At 34.4% G+C, this 12,240-nt stretch overlaps 1 long non-coding RNA gene across 1 annotated transcript; it reads right to left on the bottom strand.

Moving 5' to 3' along the window:
• Positions 1-1,449: 1,449 nt before the first annotated feature.
• Positions 1,450-9,470, bottom strand: LOC128550722 (uncharacterized). Its single transcript, XR_008368395.1, has 3 exons — positions 9,260-9,470; positions 7,247-7,316; positions 1,450-2,246 (listed from the first exon to the last, which is right to left on the bottom strand). It is a non-coding gene; the product is annotated as an uncharacterized LOC128550722 (long non-coding RNA).
• Positions 9,471-12,240: the final 2,770 nt, after the last annotated feature.

The following is a 12,240-nucleotide window of genomic DNA, read 5'->3' as shown; positions in this document are numbered from 1 at the left end:
ATTTTGGTGGGGGCAAAAATTGGCCCAAATCCTACGTACCCCTTTGTGGGCAGATCGTTTGACGTTAAACCTTAGGCTTATACGTCGCTTTGAAACTATATTTCTGTTAAGATAATTTTACCAGAATTCCAGGTTTCTGTACCAGTATTAATATGTTTTCCACATGAAGCGGGCGGAGGACGAATGATTTCAGACAAAATGTCTCTTATCAAATCGCAGCTCGTAAGGGAATCGAACTTATATAGCCCTTTCATCAGTAGATCTGAACTGTCCCTGTTGAGCTAAAGGATGATACGATGGTCAAAATATACAGTCTCCAAACTAAACAATTCATGGCAAAAGTACAGCTTGTACCAATGTCATGCAGTGCATAGGCAGTCCATTCTGAGAAGACTACTTTAGAGCATCCAGTAACGTACTAAAATGGTCCGCAAGAATAAAATTGTAATTTAGAACCGTGTACCTGTACGCGTGCGTGTATTAAGTCCTCATACAAAATACTGAGCGTCAGCTAGTGTAAAATGATTTAATTAAGCTGCTCCTTACATGTAAGTCCACATGTACGAAACTGACAATAGTATTTTACTTAGATGTCTTCTAGAATAGAAACTGGAAATTATACACGTATCTATGTATGATGAAACTGCGATAGTTATATTAACGTAAGATGCAATACCCAAATCATTTTAATTAGATTTGTTTCTCTAAAGTATAACACCTGGCTTAGAATTTTCAGTTTTATTAAAAGTATGCATCTTATACTAGTCTTAAATACAGATTTGTTTTTATTGACCATATATAGAAATTGTTTTTTTATATGCTGTGATATTATATTTATTGCCTTGTGTTGTGTTTTATGCTATTGATCTTAAATGTCAATAAATAAATAAATAAGTTAAGTCTGCTTTCCGCATTTTGAAAGAGCCTATACTGAATTTTTCTTTTGTCTTTAGATAAATTTAAAATGCAAGATTAGCTAAGAGTCTAAAACTTTAAAAAAAATAAGAGTTAAAGAGAGTGACATGCTCTTTATTATACGCTTACCATCACCATACCAAACATTGACTTGAAGGATGTAATATTAAGTTATGCGCCTTGGTCAATGGCGGACAGGATTCCGAGAGCTCTCGCAAATCTTTTTGTTTTGTAAAGTTTGTTAGTTTTATGGATTCTTTAAGAAAGAGAAAAAGTATATTGGAACTACCTGAGGGTGAGCTTTATTTACGCGGGGTGAGTCAGTGTTTTTTTGACTTCTCCATTTAAGGAAAGTTTCAGCCTTTGTTCAAATTTCTCAACATAATTTGATACTTTACAGTACTATAACAATTATTTACAAACTGTATTTTATTTGGTTATTTTACTATTTTAATATCAATTTTTATTTATTTTATCAAATTTTATTATATATAATGGTCTGTGATTCATAATTACCTGGTATGTAGCTGTTAAGATTATATTATCTAAAATTTATGTAAAATATGTCACACTCGGTACTTGGGGATAATGCCGGTGTTACTTTTCAAGTCATAAAAATTGTTACATCAAGGACATAATTATAGTGCATACATTTTAAAATTTTTAAAAATTATCCAATTATCTTTTTTTTTTACAAAAACCTCATGACTTTTTTATATCTGAAACAGTATTTGATGTAGTACAGTTGTTTCATTTTTATAACTGAACATCAATACTGATATAGTTTTCATATCATTACACTGTGGTTATGAAAAATCCTGTAGCTGTCAATCTTGCCAATTTTAAGCAGCTTAGTAATTGTGGCAAATATAAGAAATTAAAATCATTAATATTTAACCATTGCCTTTGACGTGTTGTCCCTCTTACAGGTTTTTATTATTGTTTAAATATAAAAATAAATTGTTCTCCTACTTAGATATGGCATGAAGTCATACCTAAATTTTACAGTTTATAGACATTTAGTCTAGTATGTACATAAATCTGGAACACCACGGCAGCACCATTTACCCTGCACACATTCTTACACTGTGTAACACAGCTGAGCTTTCTGGCAAAAAGAGTTCCTGTCTATGTAAGGTATGAATTAAGTGTTCTACTTTGCCCGCTGAATTTTTCAAACTTGCTACATTTTGGTAAAAAATATACGAAATACCAACCGGAGAAACTACAATTGATTCCCGCACTTTTTCCAGTGACCAGTGTGAATTACAGTTACCATCCGTGCAACTGACCCACTTGAGTGAGATTGAAAGTCTTGTTGCCGTCAACATCTGAAAAATGATGGAAGCAAGTCTTACTATCTTTTATTAAATACACGAACATTTTGAATGATCATATGTTTGTGCAGTAGTGTCAAAACAATATGACTGCCAAGAAAATGTGAAATATAAAAAGTGCCTTTCACAGCAACTTCACCATGAACATTTATATCATAATCTGACCTTTTCAAAAAAGTAAAGTTTCAAAACATGATATAAAACCTCAAAACAAACTGATACATGTATGAAAATTGTGCCATAATCTACAGTTTAAGTAATAAAATTATCAAGCACAAAGCCATGTGATCTTATTGTGAGGCATGATGCCTCACGACCTTGCTTTAATGCAATTGTTTTGCATTGTTTTACGGCCTATCAGTAGTTTTCATTTTTGATGTTAAATTGTCAGCCTATCTTTCAGCTACTTTTTGATCACAGTTCATTGTTCTGTAACTTTTCCAGACATTGACAGATAACCAGTCGCATTGTTAAATTGTTGTTTACTAAATTGCATTTCAAAATGTAAGAACTCTACTTATGTCATGCAGTTGTGTCAGTTAGTGAAACTGTAATTCCTAGCTTTCACAGGGATTCTTTATAAAAGTACGCAATGTCAGCCTGAGTTATTCAACATTTCAATCAACAATCACCTGCTGTATTAAATTAAATCGATGTTTTCATGTAATGTCCATTGTTGACTTTGTAAAGCTTCATAAAAGTTTATGTCAGTTGAAATTTTGACAGTTGTCAACCATCTTGGATTTTTGTACGTATGCACCGGGTGACTAAATCTCGTACAAGCGGACCGAAATCGCTTCATATTCTGCAGAAATAGTTAACTTTTGTTGTCAAGTATTTGATATTTAATACTTGGCATGTAGTGTTGATTCGTAGCGTTCTATATTGTTTTATTATTTATTTCTGTCCGACTTTGTTTGTTTACACTAGTTTAGAGGTTAAGCTCCGCCTTATTTACATATAAGGAAATGTTCGTATCCCGAATGACGTCATGGTCGGCCGAAGTAAGTTCGTAGCATCAACTCGGTTACGGACCTGTCCGGGTATTTCCGACTTTGACCTTATTCAGACTAATTTAGATTCTGGTATTCATCCTCATTTGCATACCATTGCATACCACAAAGGTTAATTATTAGAACGCTAGAATCATCACTTTGCCTCCGTCTCTCGTATAGTCAGGCTGTTTGTCAGTTTGTTCTTAGACATTTTTTTATTTACACTTCTAAAACCTATACGAATTATTCCATCTTTGAAACTGCACGGTACTTATTATCATTAAATTATACAGTTATATTTATTAGCAGTATTTGACTGTTTTTCTCATAGAAAACTATGTAATTTTAGAGTTGGTTCTCGGTCCGCCTGCTACACGACTTTTGCCTGATATTTTCATTACTGATTATTTCATTCAGTTATAATTAATAGTTATTGTTAAGGCTTCCCATAAATAAAAGTTGTTTGAAGCCGAAAGGAACCTTGTCAGTAGTTTATTTTAAACTTTGAAATAAATTTGAACTCGGGCGCTACCAGCCTTTTAAATATGGGCACTACCAGCCTTGTCTTAGGCGCTACCAGCCTATAGGGTCGCGACCAGACCCTAGTTTAGTCAACATATTGTTTATCCCCAAAATGAATAACCTTACAGTATTGTTATTGGTGGACTCAGACCCCAGACTGTAGTCCCCTTGCCCTTGATCTGTTTACATTTAACATTTTTACCCTAACCCAAGTAAAGTACAGTGACCGGGGCGGGGGCACTACATTATACTTTACTTAACTGGCCTGAAGTAATATGTACTGTTCCTATATTAAACCTAAACTGAATATTCTCACAGGGAATACAGCTTAATGCACTAACTCCTATGGAGAAAATCCTGTCTATCCAATTTGTAAATGCAATCTCATTTGCACACTTGCTTCAAGGGTGGGGGAGGAGGGGGATAGTGTTAGGGGCCTCCCAGGATTGTTTTACTTGGAGAAAAAGATCTTTTTCCCCTTTTCCTCATGAAATTATTTGTCTGAATATTTCTGAAACATGTCTGAACAGACTGAACCCTATCTAAACCATTTTTAGCAGTCTGAATTTTATCTTTCTGTACAAGGTGTTCATTTCTAAATGTTTTGGAAGTTGTACTGAACTGTATCTGAAAGATTCAGAAATGCATTCAGGAAGTTTCAGAAGATGATTTTACTGAACTTTTACTGAAATACTCCCAAAAGATTAAGAAGTAAATTCAGGATATTCCAGATGACCATTTTTTTTAAACATCTACTGAAATTCATATCAGAAATAAGTTAAAAATCTTTCTGAATTCACAATTATTTCAAAATTTTTTTTATACACAACGGAATATGCATAATTCTTTTTCACAAATACATTACATTTACAAGAGAAAACAAGAGGGCCAAGTTGGCCCTAGGTCGCTCACCAGAGTAACGCACTATAACAACTACAACATGTAAACATGTCTGGCGTAGTGACCCAGTTTTTGACATCACATGACCCAAGAATTATTTTTAATCTGACCTGGAGCCATGATGTTTCTTCAGTGATTTGAAAGTCCAGACTTGTTTTGATTATGTTGAAGCCAGAATATTTTTTTCGAGCAAAGCTAGTCAGAAATTTAGAATTAAAACAAATCCAAGAAAGAACGTACCAACATCCCTCTAATACCAAATGGTCAGTCCCATATAAATGGCAAAACTGGCTTAAACAATGTTATTCTACAATAATTGAAAAGTTGTTCATCGGATTTTTTTCTGGAAAAAAAATTGAGTCGGCAAGCGAAAAATAAATTTCTTTTTTGTTTTTTTGTTTTTTGAGAAAATCAGGTGCGAGCGAAGAGCAAAGAAATATATTTGTCTTGTGTTGTCTCTCGATTAACTAATAAAAACCTTAAAAAAGAATGTACAGCCCTTTTACATTAAAAATAATTCACAGGGATTGAGAAAACATGGGTACATTTTGGGCTGGGTACGTTTTGACCTGCAGGCCGCACACAACAAAGCGAACTCGTGAAAAAGGGTAATAAGCTAACAACATTGGCATACCGTACGTAAAATATGTAATATACAACACTGCATAACCTTAAACCATAATCATGAAACAGATATGTGACTTGAATATGTATTTTCTTTTATAGAAATGTAGCATTTTTAGCTCCACTTTTCCAGTTTTTGAAGCTTTTGATACAGTTAAATATCTCCACTAAAATAAAAGCTTTTGACTTGAAGCTTAAAATAGTTATTTACTATTATTAAAGTCTTCATCAGGTGAAACAGTCCCCATAACTCAGATTTGAATTTTGACAGTTACACCCCTTTTTAACTTAATTTTTTTTGGGTTAAGAGTTAGGTCCAGGTTTCGGAGAAAAAAGTTCGAACATCATCAAATCATAGAAAGAAAGCATTGTTTTACATGAAAATTTAACAGCATACGAAACATTTATATTATTCTACAAAAGTTTACAAAACCATTGTATTGAATTCCGGAAAGGGACTGCATGAAGGGGCCACACTTCTGGACAGTTCAGCGCCTTTAAAAACTTACCTTTTTAAAAAAAAAGTTAAATGTCTTCGTTTAGATGCATTTGCAACAACGTACCAGTGTTTAAATTAACATAACTAGGTAAAACATCATTTTTGACAATTGTTTACATTTATTTCTTTACAAATGGCATTCTTTTTCAAAGGGAGACAACTCCTTTAGAGTATTTTAAGTATCCAACTGTATGGGACAGAACAGTAAAACATGTATCGGACAGATAAGTTGTTTGTCAAGATGCTGTTCGTTTATTAAACTTTTCTGTTGTTTTGTGATATACTGCTAAACCTTAAAGTTTTATATAACATCCAATAAATTGAATATCTCTGTTTCTTTCAAAGCCTTTTACTGGCAAAGCTCTAATTCAGAGTCATGCAATCACTAAGAAAAGTCGAGCATGCTATCTTACGGACAGCTCTAGCTCTAACTTTAAACTTTCTTAACGGATTTATCAGATTAAATTTGTTGAAACAAAGTCTCAATTAAGGTCTGAAATGGAGATTTACCTGCATTAACATTATTCTACTCAAGGATTGGAAAATTAGAAGATCTAAAATTGTCTGAACACAACTCAATGTAAATTCCTTACCCCCACCCACTTTCGTATACAAATGCTTATCATTTGGACAGGAAAAACAGAAAATAGAAAGGTGACATGCATCAATATGTCCTTACCAAAAAAATGTAGATTGATGTGATCAAATAAATTAGTGAGTGTTTTCGACCAATTTTCAATGAAATAAATCCGATTTTTGTAGCAACATTCGAAGAAAATGGCGTAACTGCATGAGGGAAAATAACTTTAATGCAACTAAATATAAGTATCAAAATATATTATAGACGAAATGTATTTATTGTGATTCAAGTCTATTTTAGAACAATCTGGGACTGGAATTATAAGCATTTGTACACTGTTACATCCGTAAAAAGTAGCACACAAACAAATCTTGGATTGATTTTTTCCACGGGGCGAGTGCAAGCCAAATTTTTATGTGTTTCTTAAAATAACCAGGTAGCCATTTCCCTCCCAGATGATGTTAAACCACTCGCCAGATCATCTAGACACACTCACTCCTAAGCATTCTGGACAGCCAATTCCAACCTCAACTGATTACCACAAATATTCCTTCTACCCCCGCACCATTATACACTGGAATGCTCTTCTGCCAGACTTGTCCGGTCCGCAGTTAAGTCAGATTGAACATGTCTCCCCATAAACCACCTGCTCTGTTTTTTTGACCTGTTTTTAACCAACCTTATTTCTTTGTTTTTTAAACCTCTTTATTTTCACATTCTTACTAATATTCTTTTGTCGGTTGACGCGTGTATGGTCTTTCGTCCTCGCGAGGAGTGTGACCTAAACGGAAGACAGATAAATATACGAGCTGCAAATCCGGTGAACAACTTTTTAATTTGTTGAGGCCTTAAGCATCTACAAAGCATCAGTTACCTATATGTATACAGAGGCAGCCAATTTGAAATTTCTATCTATATGAGCGCTCATTTCATTCTTTTAGATACTGAAAATGTAAGAAATGCAATAGAATAAATAAATATAAAGTTAAGGACTAAATTCAGATATGATGATTTATACTCAACAAGCAAATTCGATTAATTGGTATCCCCCGCCGAAACGGTCTGTGGTGAGGAACGGCAAAAAAATATATCCAGCAAAAAGTTAAGAATGTTACAAAGAAGCAAATAATTTCATCAGTCAAAATCAAATTAACAGAAAATGAATGTTGTTTTTTTTTTTTTTTGGGGGGGGGGGGGGGGGGGGGTTGGGGGTGGGGGTTGGAAGGGGTGAGAGTACAAAAGATTACATGTTGATTATAAATATTGATGGAAAATTAAAAATGAAAAAAAAATGGGGGTGGGGCTGGGGGGTGGGTGGTGACCAAGGCAAGGTGGCGACCAGGTGTGGGTACACAATTTCACATGTTTATAATAAATGTTCATGGAAAAGAATGAAAGAAGTTTAATGAAATTCTTCCAATTGGTTGGTTTGTTATGTACAAATCTGTGGATTTTTAAACAACTAAAGGGCAATAACTGTATGGAAAATTGACCAATAAAAAAAGAAAATGACGGGCATCATCAAAGTACGTTGTTTCATATTTATTTCAAGTTTGATGAAATTCTACCTGCTAGTAACTGAGAAATGGCTGCGGACGGACATTTTTGTGCATTTTTCATTAAATCAAGGGCAATTACTCTAAGGGTAATTGACCAATCGAAAAAAAAAAACTTAACGGGCATCATCGCAGTATCTTGGTTCATGTCTATTTCAAGTTTGATGAAATTCTACCTGCTAGTTACTGAGAAATGTCTGCGGACGGACATTTTTCATTAAATCAAGGGCAATAACTCAAAGGGAAATTGACCAATCGAAAAAAAAACTTAAAGGTCATCATCGCAGTATCTTGGTTCATGTCTATTTCAAGTTTGATGAAATTCTACCTGCTAGTTACTGAGAAATGGCTGCGGACGAACATTTTTCATTAAATCAAGGGCAATAACTCTAAGGGAAATTGACCAATCAAAAAAAAACTTGACGGGCATCATCGCAGTATGTTGGTTCATGTTTATTTCAAGTTTCATGAAATTCTTCCAGGTAGTTACTGAGAAATGGCTGCGGACGGACGGACGGACGGACAACGTCATTTCAATACCCCCCTCCCGATTTCATCGGCGGGGGATAATTAAGGATGAAAGGCAGACAATATGCAAGTCTAGTGTGTAACTTATTTCTGCCTGTCACTTGGGTTGCCGTAATGATTGGCTGTAAAAACTAGAAGTGTTTATGGGGACAGGTTCTAACTAGTTATTCGCCCGCCCGCTTAGCTCAGTAGGTAGAGCGGATCGTGAGGTCATGAGTTCGATCCTTGGGCAGGGCGTATGTTCTCCGTGACTGTTTAATAAACGACATTGTGTCTCAAATCATTAGTCCTCCACCTCTGATTCATGTGGAGAAGTTTGCAGTTACTTGCGGAGAATAGGTTGTACTAGTTTAGAATCCAGGAACACTGGTTAGGTTAACGTCAGCCCGCCGTTACATGACTGAAATACTGTCGAAAAATTGCATTAAACCCAAAACAAACAAACAAACAAATCTAAATCTTATTCCTTTATGAAGGTCAACGAGCAACTAATACCAATTGTAGTTTTATTATTTTAATAATAGTACATCTGTAATGTCATAATCAGAAAATACACAATTATATTATATGAACAATACTTACTATAAATACTTGTAAGACACATAGTTGTTACACAAAATACCGTAAAGTTAACATTAAGCATATCTCCTAATGAAATAATAATATTTCAGGTTCAAACATATACATGTGTGTGTAGTGGCATATTACAGCATACTAACTTGAGGTAGTGTGTAAACTTACATGTACATGTAGTTACGCAATTAACTACACTACCAGGTGTTAAAAAATTAAATAATGCTTACCATGTTGCATCACTTCATAACAATAATCAAAGCACAGCACGCCACAAATACTCGGTGATCTGGTTAGAGGTCTGTAAATGATTAACTGGTTTATAGTGCAAATAGAAAATGAGACAGTGATATAAAAAAGACTACCATTAAAATTTTATGACACGTACTTTACTCAAAATATTAACAAACTGTCTAACATGACGTCTAAACAGAATGAGCAAAAAGTATAAACGATAAAATCGTTACTAAGCACTTTATGAGACCTGCTTTGAATTGATAATATAACTGTAATGAGGGTGCGGAATCATCAAACCTGTATTTAAGGTGATGTTACTTTTTGAATTTCCGGGTAATAACAAAAAACCAAAGAATATTCAGTTCTTTCCAAAAACCGTTATATCATGATTCAACCAAATAGTTTCCTTTGTCTACCAGAAAGGAACAATTCTTATATCTTAATATTGAGATTTGATACCTTTATAACAGACAATAAACTAAAACAATAGACATTCATATGTGACGTCGGTGAGCTCAACAAAGCAATTTCAAGCACAAATATTAATGTGGAATATAAAGTAAGTTGCACATTACAATATCCGTCCAATATACTTTCAAAAACAATGCATTTGCAGAATAGAGAGATAAAAATAAGTTTGACAGCTCGCGAAAACTAATGACAAATTTTGACAGGTATATGATGACTCATGACCTAATTAATTTTTTTCTGTTATTTCTAACTTCCAGTTTGATTTTCATAAAATGGGTATTCTTTATTGTAGCTTACAACTCATACATTTAAACAATAAAAGAATATATTGTTACCTCACTGTTGTTTTGTCTATCCATCTCTCGTACGAATTCCTATTGTTTCAGTCATTTGCCAGTAATTAGAGCAACTCACAGTGTTGCAATCATACAAAACACATCCCTTATTTTCACATAGATATTAAGGATTTATCTAATTAGCACATGTATTGGAAACACAATTTCAGTACCGACTGTGTATTGTAATAATGCTAAACTATCTCAGTCGTGACGTCTCCTTAATCCAGTATCAATTCAACTGTTTTAAAATAAAAAGCCCAATACATGTATCAGTTACTGACTATCCAGACAATGACCAGGTATCTTTTAATCAAAGCCTAAACTAATGAAATTACACATTTCCACAGGAACCTGAAATTCTATCCATAAGCCAACACAAGTCTATATAAAAAGACCCCCCTCTATATAAAACATTTATATAGAGGGGGGTCTTTTTATTGGAGAGGTCTTTCAAGACCTCTCCATAGTGTTGGCTTTCAAACTAGGAGGATGTAGACTAACTTACTAATTTTATGACATTAGATTTAACTTTCTAGCGCAAATTACGGTGAGCCAGTCCAAAATGGCCCAATGCGCCTGTGCACAAGTAAGTTTTGAAATCCTTTAAGACAAAAATAATTGTTCGTTTAAAATAAAGAAATATGGTGTAATACTACTGTTACAAATGTTGGAAACGGTTCAATTATTAACAAAACAAAATACATAGATAATATTTACTATTCTTTGTTCGCAGTATTCAAAGATATAATTCATATGAATTGAATCACATTAAAATGTATTTGTTCAATTAAATGAATTTATTGCTTAACTGGCAGGTTCGTTTGCCCAATTCGGAAGAACTGCCGGAATAAGAAGAGTTCTTCCTAGCTTCTGTGTCGTTAATGACTTGATCAAAACAAGGTGGCAATTCGACATATAATTAAAACCTTACATAACTAAGTAATAAACTAGAACAAAAAACAGGGCGGCTACAGGATTTGGTGTTGGGGGCGCATAATATTTGCAGTGGAGCAACTAGGGTGGTCTGGGGGCATGCTCCCCCGGAAAATTTTGAAAACAATGGATCCATCAGGTGCATTCTGGGCGTCTGAGGTACTTTATTTGGAAAAAGGACAGGTTTTGTGACAAAATCAACGCAAATAACATGCTAATTATGATCTGTCAGACTTATTTTTGCGTAAGTATCTTGGACTCGGAATGGAATTTCTTAGCCCGATTTCTGAGGATTTTTATGGGGAGGGGTTACCAATGGCTATTAACATAGAAATGGTAAAGAGCGTTATAGGAGCTCATACAAACTTAGTTGGATTTTATTTTGCGAGCGTAGCGATCGAGAAAAAAATGCATATTTTATTTTTTTCACCCAGAACAAAAAATTGAATTATCTATGCGAGCGTAGCGATGGAAAAAAATGTATTTTATATTTTTCACCCTGAACAAAAGATAAATTACCTATGCGAGCGTAGCGAGCGAGAAAAAATGCATATTTTATAGTTTTTCACCCAGAACAAGAGATAAATTACGCATGCGAGTTTAGAATTTCTTTTTCAAATAGCACATTAACAATAAAAATCTCTGAAAAAATACATTTAAAAAAAGAATGATATATTTTTCCACTTCCGGCAGACGTACGTTCGACTGGGATTTTCTTCTAAGCTTTTCTCAAGCTTCTCGGAAGCTATTCTCTTTGGCCCAAACGAACGGGGCAGTTGACAAACAAGCCTGTCAGGTGAGGTTCTCGCAAAAATGGTATGATGCTATTTTGGCAGCTTTCACCAGGGCCAAGTTCAGTGTACAATTATTGCAGTGGTAGCTAATGAAATTCAGTAACTAGGAAATGCTTGGGCCTACAGTCCTCGGCAGTCCTCGGATTGGCGGAGGTTGATCATAACCTGAATTTGAGGTCATTAGGTCATGGTCACAGTGACTATGACCCCTAATAGGTCACAGAGACCTGCAAAAGGGCAACTGCTTTTCGTCTATAGCACAACCTATCATATAACCAGAGACATAGATAACATTCAATTGTTATCTATGTCTCTGATATAACTTTAAAAGGAGCAACACTGGACCTCTCCTAGGTTTCTTTTTTAAAAGAAGCATACTTGTATAGACCTGTGTTGGCTTATGGATAGAATTTCAGGTTCCTCTATATAAGTTTTCTT

This window comes from Mercenaria mercenaria, chromosome 18 (assembly GCF_021730395.1).
Source record: "Mercenaria mercenaria strain notata chromosome 18, MADL_Memer_1, whole genome shotgun sequence".
In the NCBI taxonomy this organism is placed as follows: domain Eukaryota; kingdom Metazoa; phylum Mollusca; class Bivalvia; order Venerida; family Veneridae; genus Mercenaria; species Mercenaria mercenaria.
This window is presented reverse-complemented; position numbering and strand designations above follow the sequence as displayed.